This window comes from Mastigoproctus giganteus, chromosome 13, assembly GCF_048544385.1.
Source record: "Mastigoproctus giganteus isolate SK-2022 chromosome 13, ASM4854438v1, whole genome shotgun sequence".
Lineage (NCBI taxonomy): Eukaryota > Metazoa > Arthropoda > Arachnida > Uropygi > Thelyphonidae > Mastigoproctus > Mastigoproctus giganteus.
In genome coordinates, this window is record NC_143587.1 from 145,663,913 (window position 1) to 145,678,070 (window position 14,158).

A 14,158-nucleotide genomic window follows, 5' to 3' on the forward strand; every position below is an offset into this window, starting at 1 on the left:
TCTTTTTACTCATCTTTTGTTTACCATTCGTCTGGAAATGTTAGCTTCAAATCTCATTGATGATGAGAGAACGTTTTACTATTTTTCAAGCAAAGCGAAACTGAATTATCCGGACTTAGAAAGGTACAATTTTTTTTTTTTTTTTTTTTTGTTTTTTCCAGGATTACAGGCATTTTTCATGCAACAAACCGATTTTCGAATCACATGTAAATTTTGCGGTTAGTGCGCAGTGGTACCAAAGGCTTGCCTTCATAATAATGAAAATATTCTCAATGAAAACTGCATAAAAAACTAGACAATATTTTAGCTAATATGCCTAAAACAGATCGACATTTTAGGCAACCTTCAAATACTCTCCATCATCATACGTGCTGAGATATTGCTGAGTTTATATATGTATAAAAATTACCTCCTTAATCTCATGTTCTATCCCTGAGTACGCATTACTTAGCTCGCTGATGAAATCCTGAGTTCTTTTCTAAAGCATTATTGTATTGTCTTCTTATTTCTTCTCCTATGTCTCTAGGCACGGTTGAAATTTGCAATGCAGCTGTGCTGTTTACATCTTTCCAGTTGCACTGCTCAAAGAAAGTCCCCACTTTAAGTCCGGTTGTACACAATAAGATAACTAGCTGAAATTTTAGCTAACTAGCTGGATGAACAATGAATGTTTTCTAGCCAAAGAATCAGAAAGCATTGCCTTAGCGACAAATCAACAAATTCTTTTACAGAATCAAAATTTTTAGCATAAAACGACACCGCTTGTAAGCATTTCCCCCATCTTGTGAGAACAGGTGGATCAGGTGGGAGAGGAAGAGCAGGTAGCAAATTTCTGTAAGTTGCTGTTCTCGAAGGCGCTTGGAAAAGTCTTTTTTGTTTAGAAAATCATCGATTCAATATTCGCATTTCAATGCTGCTGCGTGAAGTTTTATTTCAGAAATTGCATTAAATTAAACCTAAGAAATATCCCAAATAAAAGTACAGTAGTGTGCCATTCGCAATATTTTTCCGAGGATCAAGCATGGGTAGCAAATATACAAATAATTGTCGAAGCGAAGTAAGAATAATATTTAATTTTCGCACACGGTCACCCAGTTTTCTATAGCTCACGATTATACAGAATACATTCATTAGTAGACTATTAAGATATTGAAAGAGTAATACTTTTAAAACAGGAAAAAATACCCGAATATATTTTACATCGAATTTAGAAACGACAGTTGAAATACTTGTAAGAGTAAAAAATAGAGGCAAATATCCAAACAAAGGAGACTTGATATCCTAAAATACAACATCCAATACAAAATTATTTTCGTAGTAAACTCAAACTTGTTATATACAAATACAACATTTAATGATCAAATATCAGGTAGCTTTTCTGGTCTATGGGAATTAAGGGTATCTTCACAACAGCTGTTTTGGGACCCATCTGCAAGAAATAAATTTGGTAGCGTCATTTTTGCTCCATCAATACTAGAAATTTTGGATACGCTGTCCCACAGCTTTCTCACAGAATGATCTATTATAGGCTAATCTTTTTTCTTGCAGGCTTTCCTCAATGGTGTGAAAATGCCTGCTGAATAGTAATTATACTTCATTTAAATGGGTTTACCGAGGTATACGCAAAGAAACTGAAGGATTAAGAAATTGACAGACAAGAATAAAGTAAGATTGACTATAAAATTACAGTGTTGAGTTACGTGATGAAGTACAGTTATCTAAATGACCGTTTCTTGAACTCATACAGATCACGACTTCATTCATTGGTGCCATCTGCAGTAACATATTACGCAGGTTTAGATGAGCAGGCCGTGTGTATCTTCACTGATTAAATAAATTAACCACTTAACCTTAAATTGGAATCTTGTTTTTGACCTTTACACTGAACCTCCACGGGAATCTGTTATTCACTTGGATCATAAGTATCAGGACAAGGTGGACTCAAACCTAGGAATGTCTACAATGAATACATTGCCTATCAAGAGGTATCATAAAGTAAAGCGAAAGATATTGCTAATAACAAAATAAATTACGATGAAGCATCGTACTTAAAAGTATTGCTAACTCTTCTTTTTAAATTACTATTTGTTTTCTTTTGTTGATTGACAGTAAATCACTTATATTTTTAACTTGTTAATAAAATAAATTTGACTTTACTGAAGAATTTTGAGAATATGTGTCGGTAAACGCAAAAGTTCATATTTTAAGTGTACTATTCTTCTTTAAAAATATCTATAATCAAGATTTAAATCTTAACCCAGCTAGCATATTTAAAATTAAAAATGAAAAGCATCATACTCGTATCATGCTGAAGAATACAAAAAAGTGTTTAGAAAATGTCAAAATATCAGCTGGACCATTTTTTGCGAATTTCGAAAGGAAGGGGAAACTCTTTCTGATAATAAATGACTTAGAAACAATTCAGCCATGTCAAGCTAAGCGAGAGAACGTGGGATGGAGCTAACATTAATATTCCCAAGTGAAAGGACGCAAAGACATAACGTGGGTTGTGGGCGTAATGGCTACTCTTTGGACATTTGCATACAAATTATATGGTACCGCTCGTTATACAAACAGCGAAATTATGTTAGTTAAACAGTTGTTTAGAATACACGTGCCACTCGATTTTATTCCTTCCTGTCACGTGCAGCTTGATGATGCCACGTATGTTGTTAATGATGAGGCTGACTGATTTTTTCAGTAACGAAGCAAACAGGGCAGAAAAGGTAAGGATGCAATGCATGTTTCAAAAATGGAGAAAAAATCTGATTATACATCAAATTTCAATTGCATTTTTGTATTACGAATTCTAATAGAGTTTCTAAATATTACAATGACCATTTTAATATTGAATACTAAAGCTTATAATCCTTGCGCCTCAATTTAATATTAATTTCGGTAACCATTCGTCTTTGTATATACGAAATGAATTTTTTAAGTTCTCTTTGGTTCACTTCCTCATAAAATTGGTCACTACAGTAATGGCGGAGAAATTGTAATTCAAAACCCATTAAAAACTACACTGTTTTTTTTTTTACCATGAGCACTTATAAAAATCATTGCACTTAAACGCCAATGTAAGTGTGGGTTGCTTGTATCAAAAGCAAAATCTTTTTCAATTTATATCAAAGAGGTTGAATTTAAATTCGAACTACCTACAACTTGTAGGACACAATGTATGGTACGTTATATGCGAAAGATATCTTGGGAAAGCCAACAAGACCAGTTCAGATAAATTAAAGAAATAAAACCAAAATAATGAAACATAGTAGCATTAAAGAAACTATATTTTTCACAACGATTGTCGAAGTTTAGAATATTTTATACAAATGGACGCCATCAGACAAGAAAGAACTAGTTTAATACTGTCCACATCTGGTTATGGGAGTGTCTAATAAGAAGGTCAAACTAACCCAATCGATCTTTGTAATCAAGAACGTGTCAGAAACTATCTACTTAAGAAGGCAAGTTATGGAGCAGCAATGCTTATTTCTCAAGCATAGTGATGGTTATTAAAAACAACTTCCACTCTTAAACAATTATTTCTTCTTATGAAAAATGAAGGTTAAACTATTAAACCTCTGAGAGGATACTGTTTAAGGTCATATTAAGTAAGGTCATATTTTGTAACGGCTGTATACAGGTACCGAAAATCGTTAATTTTGAAAGATATCACAATATTCGACAGTTTTTGTCCCACATTACAGTTGAAAATAGATTCCAGGTAAAATTTAAGTCTAAGTGTGCCTGTTAGGACCCAAAATTGCTATATATAAGGGTCCTGATTGAAATTTTCGCTTCTCTTTCTATCCAAAAAAAAATATTATTTCTTAAAGCCTGGAAACTAATAAATCTACTATAGTCGTTACCAATACTCCTACTCATTATTTTAATACTTTCGATAATTCTTCGAAAATGGCCAGCTTGTGAGATCATCCTAATTTTTGTTGTTCTTTTACTAAAACAATAAAAAAAAGGTACAAAAAGATCGTTGATGTTTTTTTCATAAAAGGGTGTTTCTGAATCATTTTCTAATGGCGATTTCATTTTTAAAATTGGCATTAGAAAAATTGGATAATCACGAAAGAAAATTTGATTTTTCACAAATTTTATTGATTTTGCAGAATTGGTGCACTGAAATTATAACAAACTGCTTAACACATTTTAATATTTACATACGTGCTGAAAACACTATTACAAAGGACAGTGTGGTAAAATGTCCACTAAATGCTAAGCATTCATTTTAAAAACTGATCTACGAAGGGTCAAATTTTCGTTTCTTGTAGATCCTTCTACATTACAGTCCCTCTTCAGCATCGGCAATAGTCAGCCATAATATGTTGCTATTCCACCTATCCTGGTACCTCATCTCTGTGTCTATAAAGTTCTTAACCCTCTCACTCTGTTCTTCAATAACACTTAGGCAGATTACGAAAAATCTTCGAGAAATTAGGTTAGGCAGGCGAAGGCAGATTACGAGAAATCTTTGGCAAAAGATGCTAAGAAAAACAGCAAGGATGTCTTTACTTATATCCACTTGATATCGATGGTTCGACTGTTGATGATCCTGCTCAGATAGCTAACAAACTGAATGAGTATTTTGAGTCTACATTCACACATGAGGAGTTATTAAGGTTTGAAAATGGCAGAAGGTTATCAAATTGTAACAGAGTGCTTAATGATTTTGTAATAACCGAGAGCAAAGTGCAGGAGAAATTGTTGAAGTTAAACATAAGAAAGGCACCTGGGGTGGATGGGATCTATCCAGTTATATTAGAGGCGGCGGCAAAGCAACTAAGCAAATCCTTAGCCATAATTATGAGAGCATCCTTGGACTCAGGGGAGGTCCCCACGGACTGGAGATGTGCAAATGTATCCCCAATTCACAAAGGGGGATCGAAGGGTGACACGAGTAATTACAGACCAGTTAGTTTAACTTCTGTTCCGGGTAAAATAATGGAGTCACTGGTTAAAGATGCATTGCAGGATCATCTAGACAAGACTGCAGCAATAATTCAGACACAGCATGGGTTTGCTAAGGGAAAGTCTTGTCTGACAAATTTGATAGGATATTATTATGTGGTTACAAAGGAACTGGATGCAAAAAATAATCTTGATATCATATATTTGGATTTCAGGAAGGCTTTTGACACTGTTGCGCATGGAAGACTATTGTACAAATTGGAGCAGAATGGATGATATTAAGGGTAAGTTGCTACAATGGATAAAAGGATGGTGAGTGGGAGAAGACAGAGGGTGGTAATCAATGGGTGCTGCTCTTCGTGGACTAATGTTATTAGCGGAGTCCCACAGGGTTCGGTGTTGGGTCCTCTGTCGTTTTGTATATTTATCAATGATATTGATGAAGGTATATCAGGCTTAGTCTCGAAGTTTGCAGATGATACAAAGGTTGGCAGGGTTGTTAATGACAGTAATGGTAGTGTGCTACTGCAAAAGGATCTAGATAATTTGGGCAGATGGGCTAAGAAGTGGCAACTGAAGTTTAACCTTGACAAATGCAAAGTACTGCATATGGGTAGAAGTAACCCCAGAGAAACGTACCAAATGTGTGGTACTACACTTAAGGTGGTAGAAAATGAAAAACTTGGGAGTAATTGTGCAGTCAGATGTGAAATTTTCTGAGCAAAGGAGACAGGCTGCCAGAGCAGGTCATGGGGTTTTGTCAATGATATACAGGGTGTTTCAGTTAAACGTTTCAGAATTCTAAGAGGGGTAGGGTACATCCTGACAACTCGAAATCATATAGCAATGTGGGGTCGGAAATGCTTTCCTGAAGCGGTGTTGTACACAGAAACACCATAAAAAAAAGAGACCGTAAGTGAGAAATCGTTTTAATAATACATGAAAAGAAGCAAAAGGTACATGGATTAAAGTAAGTGTTCGAAGTTTCTTCCACGGGCTACAATGCACGCCTCACATCTCCGACGCATGGACATCCGAACATTCTGGAATACTCCAGGCGAATTTCGAATTTCTTCGGCAGCTACTGCGATTCTTGCAACCAGCTCCTCAGCATTGTCAACAGGGGTGTCATAAACTAGCGATTTCGTATGACCCCAGAAATAAAAATCAAGACATGATAGGTCGGGTGACCGAGCAGGCCAACGCACGGGACCACCACGTCCGATCCACTGTTGACCAAATGTGACATCCAAGTAGTTACGAACATCTCCGCTATAATGGGCAGGGGCTCCATCGTGTTGGAACCACATTGTCTGTTGCGTCGATGCAGAAATCTGTTCATCTCTCAAAAGTTGTGGCAATACTTGCTGCAGAAAGATCAAGTAGATAGGTCCGGTTAGACGACACGGTAACAGGTAAGGTCCGATGAGGTGATCTCCCATAATACCGGCCCATACATTGACCGAAAATCGAATCTATGCTGCACGACGTCGTATTGCATGCGGGTTCTCGACCGCCCAGATATGGTCGTTATGCGTGTTGAAAATTCCTTCCCTTGTGAAGGATGCCTCATAGGAAAACAACACTTCAGCAGGAAAAAGGGGACTTGTAGCACATTTTCCAAGGTACCACTGTGCGAAAGCAATACGAGGTGCATAATCCTCCGGTTGCTGTGTCTGGAAACGCTGCACGTGAAACGGATGCATGTCTTGTTCTCGGAGAATCCTCCAGACGCTGCAATGGGAAACCCCGACTGCGTTTGCTAGACTTCGTGTACTCGTTCTTGGATTCCCCTGTACATGCTGCAGCACATTCTGTTCGACGGCTGGAGTCCGTGCTGTTCTTACCCTGTCCCTGTCAGCTCTTTCAAATGAACCTCTCTCAGCTAACCTCTGGTGCAGTCTTGCAAAGAAATTATGACTGGGAATACGCCTGGTCGGATATCGTTCCGAGTACAAACGCTGTGCGGCTGGCCCACTACAATTTGCAGCCCCGTACGCCAAATGCATATCGGCTAACTCTGCGTTCGTGTAATCATCCATCCTACTAACTTGGCGTTCTTGTGCGAAATTAAGATTCCCTGCACTAAAGCTCGGAATTTTCGATTCTGCCCATTGGTATATGATTTCGAGTTGTCAAGATGTACCCTACCCCTCTTAGAAGTTCTGAAACGTTTAACTGAAACACCCTGTATAGGAATTTTGCTAGCAGGGAAAAGGAGGTGATTGTCCCTTTGTATAAGGCAATGGTCAGGCCACGCCTTGAGTACTCCAGACTTGTACTGCGTACAAGTCTGGAGGCCTCATTTTAGGAAGGATGTAGATTTGCTTGAGCGTGTACAGAGGAGGGCAATAAGATTGGTGAGGGGAATGAAGGGATCCACTTACCAAGAGAGGCTTAAGTTCTGCAAATTGCAGTGGCTGTAGACTAGGCACCTGCGCGGTGGTCTGATTGAGGTGTATAAGGCCTTCAATGGGTTGAGCACGCTGAATTCTGATGGGATCCTTCCACTTGTGCAGATTAGGAACCTAAGGGGGCATAAATTCAAATTAAAAAAAGACAGATGTAGAATAGATGTGCGGAAATTTGCCTTTAACCAGCGGGTGGTTAATTGCTGGAACAAACTTCCATCTGTCGTTGTGGAAGTTGATAGGTTAAATAAATTTAAGGAGGAACTTAACAGGCATTTGGAGGGAATGGTGTGATTTTTTTTTGGCTGATGCTGCATAAGCTCATACACTTGTTTTCTTCCATCACACGCTACAACAACGTTCGCGATTTCCTCGGAAGTAGTCGATTTGGGAGTGTAAAAATTGTATCTTGACACTCATATTTCACAGTCCAGCTTTTTGAAGTTTGCCAACACGTTTTTAAACTATATTCTTGTAATATGGATCCTTGTTGTACCCTAAAAAGTTCTCATAAATATATCTAAAGCTAATCCATGCCTGTTTTCTCTTTTATTCATAGTTCCCTCAAGAAATCGGTCCCTCTTTAGTTTGCGAATTGAAAATCAAACAAATCTACCTTCTTTTAGTTTCTCTTTGGTGATCGATGGGAATTTAAGTTTCCTGTGCTTTCACAAACTCTTTGATCAAACCCACTTTGATGTGAAAGGATAGCAGGGCAATTTTTTGTTTACCAGTGGTTTATGAACTATATTCGTTGATCCAAGCAACAAAAAACAATTCCATTATATGCCTCGACTATATGGTCCTGAGCACCCTCATCATACCAAACCAGGTTACTCTCCCTGGAATTCTGGATCTTGAAATGGCTAAATAGGGTTGCCGGGTTAACACCTACAATCTCAAAATCTGTTCTGGTCACCAATCTTAATACGCTTCCATGGAGGTATCTCATCATCTCTAGGAACCTTCTTACCCTCTCTCAGCTTCTATCCGGAAAACTGAAGTCACCCGATATTTGGGATATCATCGCCAGACCGTCCGACAGGAGAAGATGCCAGTCCAACACCTCCCCATACAGATCGAAGCTGCGTAGCATGTCCTCCCTGGACAACATGTTTCCACATAACTCCTTCCAGATATTTAATAGATTAGCCATAGACGTCGAGAAACTTTGCAAGGACAGAACATACAGAGCTTCCATTCTTGCAGACATGTATTCCTTAGTCATGTTCTAGGTCGACTCTCTGTGATGCCGCACTATCCACGCTCCGATGTATCCGTATTCACTTTTATCTGCTATAACTTTGTTTTTGTATTTGTTGTAACTTTATGTTTTTGTATCTTTACCAGTGGCTGTTTAAGGCCGGATATTGTATCTGGCTCTGTATACAATGTATTTGTCTGTATTTTATGTTTTATCTCTATATGTAACTCATGTCCTCTAGCTGCAAAGGGACATTTCTTCGGAAAATAAATTGATATTAATAATAATAATAATTTCCCTCTTTAGCCAGACGTTAACATCCTAATGCTTACTTCTTGCCCGACCCAATCACACACAAAAAGCAAGACAACTTTGTGTAACCAGATTGCTGTCCAAGTAACATGCCTATCACTTTAAAGTCAGGACAGACCAACCGACCAGTCTTCATACTTAATATTTTTTCAAGTTCTCATATGTTTCTTTTAAATGCACAGACTAAGCTGCTGGAATTTACCCATATTTATTTCCATTGTGGAGTAACACACCTACAACACTCCTCTCTTTGACGAGTCATAAAAAGTCTCCACTTTGTAGGATTGTAACTAATTCCTAAATAGTTCATAAAATCGTTTATATCACTGCAAGAAACCACAGAATCATCCTCAGAAACGTAGGGGACTAGTTCTCTTCATGAGAAAAACGTTCCATGTGCTAGAAGATTTTTGATGTAAGTCTAGAAAAAGAGTCCTGCAGATTTATTTGGTAAATTTAAATATCTTACCAGATTATTTAGTTCATGCTACAAAAACGGTTGAGGGCTGAACTCAATGTGTCCAGGCATGTAGACTTAACTTTCATCTTCGGAAGCTTCACTATCGGTACTCTGCTGCTACATTCTCCATTTTAAGTGGGGGCATCGAATTGGCAGGTTATCTTCATGTGGTATATTCCATCTAATGGCAGATGGAATATTAGGATAAACAATGCCCTCCTTATTCTTTGCATTATATCTCTCTACATTAACTAAGAAAAAGTAACAATCATCACAGTGGTTTGTAGGCTCTTGCAAAATCATGGGAATTGCAAATGGCAAACCATTTGCAATTTCCATGATTTCTCCATACTTTTTACCATTTTTACGCAATCTCAATGTTTATTTATTTATTTATTTATCTATTCAATTGATTGCTAGTTACAATCGCACCTTGTACAACATGCAAGCCAGAGGGGAAATGCTTCAACATAGGTTGCCAAACTTTGTGGAGCCCATGGTCACCGAGTTTCACTCGAAAATAAGAGCTGTACACATTTTTACAATTTTTTTTTAATATCGTGTCTTTGCTTGAGCACTACATAACTTCCACAAATATAACAAAATAAGTTCGGATTGTTCAAACACTTGCGTGAAGATATTTTACACAAGTAAAATGTCTTCACTGTTTGTCATTTAACACAAGTTTGCCACGATAACCTCAAAAATAAACTGAGCTCACAATAATAAACACTGCTGCATGGATCTCTCAAGGTCAAGAAACAAATGACTGAACGCAGTGTTGCCAACATGTGAAGATTTAGTTTAAAAATTTACAGCATCAGAACATCAACTTAAGTGATTTGTGAAAAACAGTAAAATGATTAAAAAAAAAAAAAAGCGAATAACATTTCTGAAATTAGCGCAAAAAAAAAAAAAAAAAGTGAACAGCTATTCGTTTACAAACATCGAAAACAGCCATCAATTTTACTTGTTTCATCGCTCGTGAATTGAGTAACATTTCTGTTTAGAATAGAATTCGACCGAGAAACCCACTTGATGGAATAAGAACAGTAGTGAGAACAGCTTTGTCTTTAGTAGTTATTTATCTCTTTGCAGCAGCGTCCATATGGTGATAGTGGATGCGTATCAGTTTGAGAATATATTTTGCTTAGTCACAAGTCTGAGTATAAGATTTTTTATTACACACAGACAGAAAGCTGTTTCCCTAGATTTACATAAGATATGCTTTACATTGTTTTGAATTTTTGAGAACTTTAATCGCGTTTTCATCATGTTCTTGAATATGAAGAGCGTTCCGTAATTCATCCACATTGCAGTTAGAGTTGGTCCGTTTGTTTTTTCGAGATGAAATATCCACGTGTCCCAGAGCAAATTAGACCCGCAAACCTGTCTAGAAACCGCATAACTTAATCACTGTATGAATTAAGCTCAAACATTTCTTCTGCCCTTACGAGAAAGTATCAACTTCGTCCAGCGACGGGGATAGAACTCAGTCCTTTTGTAAGCGGTGAAAAGAACAGCAACATTAAGCACTTGCGCTAAGCGAGGAAGTAGCAAGTGAAACGGGTCACATCAGACACTACTCATTGATAGAAACTGTTGTTTATTTAAAGTAGAACGAGGAGAATTCTAGTTGGTACTAGTTATCCTTCTTATATATGGGATAGCAGAAGAAGAAATACAGAACGCTTTTTGGAAAACCAAACAGCTCCTATTTTTGAGTATTTCCTAACTTCTAAGTAAAAGTAGACAGGTGTGGATCTCGCTGTCTGCACAAGTTTCTGAATGGCATAAAATAAAAATGAATGAACTACAAATAGGACCCCATCAGGAAAACAAATGGTGTCCTTAAATTTTTTGTGTTATGAACAAGATTATATAATTCCTACTTCAGAGAGGAATGACATGAGTAGTTTGTGCGATCCATCCAGGTGATATCAAAACCTGCAATAACACCTAATCTAAAGCTTACTCTCATATTATTCTGCTCTGAAAATAAGCATATCAATGTGACGTTACCTTTACTTAATAGTTACATATTAGTTTCACAATATTGTTCTGTTCACTTTTCCCGCTCTGGTAACTTAATTTTGCTTTGAAACAACCAAAGTCTTTTCTATATATGGCATCAACTCGATCTTTTTCAGCTGATTGTTCCGGTGTTGAACTGCTTTCAAATAAAAGCGCTGTTCAAACGATGAACACACTATCGAAATAGATTCCAGCATAGAAAAACCTATCTTTTAATACATAAAATTTCTTATTTTGAGAAGTTCTGTTTATATGAATATAATGCAGCAGCAGAAAAAAAGTTGAATGTTGGTTCAGCACAGAAAAACACAAGTCCACCCGAAGAACAGGTATGAAAGAAGAAAATGAGGTCAAACTGTAGAAAGATAAAATAGAATTTCACAATTCCTGGTGCTTTTATTTTAAGACGCATTTTTAACTGAAAAATGTTTATTCAACGTTATAAAATTTTCACGCTAACACTTACTTGTAAGCGCGAATATAAGTATTAGTCATGAACAGTAAGCCGATAATCACTAGTCATAAAATTGGACATTATAATAATAATAAAAAAAAAAAAGAAACCAGAAGGAAACACTACAGGAGAACGATTTCCTAAGCTTCGTTAGTCTGTCTGTAGCGGAAGATTTAGAGTAACTCAAACACATTCAACACTTTCAGTGACACGTTACGTAATCAAAGTTGGGACATTAAACACATAATTATTCATACGCTCTCTCCGTTACAATAAGGATATGGTAATTATCTAGGACCGGTTTGAACAAACGCTTATTATCTTTCTCTGAATGTTGTTCTAAGCTATGAACTTCCCCATAGCTGGCGCCTATGAAGGCAGCCTTTCTGTCCCACGGCCACATTTCGTCTCTTGCTCATTATCAGTTGTTCTTTTATCTAACACTACTTTGGCATCGAAGGGGAGTTCCATATCGGGGTGAAAGAGAAAAAAATAAGAACTTTTCAGGCGTTCAACCAGTTTCTAATTTTCTAAATACGTTCAGCCTCTCGTGCCTGGGAAATAGATCACGCCTGTTTCACTAGTTTCTCAATACTACTTGGCCAAAGAGATAATAAACCCCAGAGATGTTCAAACGAGGTTGGGTCAGATAAAGGGGAAATTAGAAAAAAAAAAGGTAAGGTAAGGTCAACTCTGATGTCCTTTAAAAAGGGTATGGAAACTCCCTCCATTTTCTAGGAATCTTTTTTGACCTCTCTTTCCTTTTATAGCACTCGCTGTCGACTCTACTGTATATTTCCCCAGTTCAGAATTCTTGGAACCTACAAGATGCTATTTACTTAAGAGGTTTAATTTTACGATCTTCATAATGGGAACTTGGTTTACGTGAACAAAACTGAGAATATAGAAAAAAGTAATTTCTGGATAATGTAGTACTAAACCGTTTATTCTTGAAGACCTATAAATTATAACATAATGAGGCCGAAAATGTTCTTGTTCATACAATAAAACAAAAATTACCTTTGAAACTTTTATGCGGTCTCACCTTGCCTCATAACAGAGTCGATCCACAACGGGGACAAAATGGCATCACCTTGCTCCGTTCTCAAGGCAATCTTTGTTTTGTTAAAAATGCAAAAACAGTAATAGGCCTCCTCAACAACGTCAAGGCCTTTATTATCTAGATAATTATATGGATATATATGTCACTGGAAGTGCTACAATCTCATGTGACTGCAGATTGGTTCTTCAGTATGAATTCATTAAACCTCCTATAATTAATTTAGTTAATTCACTTTTCAGTCCTCTCTACAGAAGAGATGAAATTAGAGCAAGAGATATTGAGCTCAGAAAATGAGCATTACCAAGGCTCAATATAAAACGAAAAATCAATTTCCGCTTAAAATTATTTCTTGTAAGTGAAGGGACTTTCAAATACTATACATTTCGCAATTTGAACTAGGTGATCCTTGGGTTAATCTTCGTCCTTCCTTTTTGATTACCGAGTAAGTTATTATTCTAACCAAGACAGAAATGGGTCACTGACATAGATTGGCCATAGTAATCATAATCCGTGGATACAGCTCATATGTTACTTCTTTTTTTTTTTTTTATTTAAATGTTGAAATGGCGGATTCTAATGACCAGCTGATTTCCATTGAATCAAAATTTGAATTTACTGGATTTTTTGTATGACGCATTGGATTTGTAGTTGATGCTTTTATCATGAATAATAATCGTTACTATTTTCACATGAAAGTACATAAAAGACCAATTTATGCTTAAACCTAGCTGTGGACGATTTTTTATCCCCCGAGTTCAATAAAACTCAAAGGAGCATTAAAAATCTGCAGTAAACGCAAAAGTAATTAAAGAAACAAATACACGTACACTGTGATCTTAAGTCCATTTTCGTTTCAGAAAGTAACAAATTATAACACATATCTCTATGTTACACTTAATATATACCTATAGAAAACAAATATGTTCTGTGTAACAGAGACAGGAGTTGATGTAATCACCTAAAGGCTTAAAATAAATCGATGGTTATACGTTTAATTTTATTATTTATTTAGCGATTAAATCAAAGGATCAATAACTTTCAAACTAATTCCATCTTTTCCTTCAGAAAATAATTTTTAATTATGCTCAGTCTAATACTAGGCCTGAGAAAACTACATCCATCCTGCTCAAAGGAACACAATATTAGAAGACCACTGATAAAAATAAATGGAACAACGGTACAGCTGGCTACACAGATGAGATACCTAGGAGTCATACCCGACAACGAACTCTCCTCCAACAGCATCTGAAACACTTCAGAATTAAAATCAGAAGATACACAACTCTGGTCGCCAGGA

At 36.7% G+C, this 14,158-nt stretch overlaps 1 protein-coding gene across 1 annotated transcript in view; it reads right to left on the reverse strand.

The window, feature by feature from the left end:
• The window catches only part of Syn (synapsin), a 282,097-nt gene that overhangs the window by 35,473 nt on the left and 232,466 nt on the right, over positions 1 to 14,158 (reverse strand). The window lies entirely within an intron of this gene.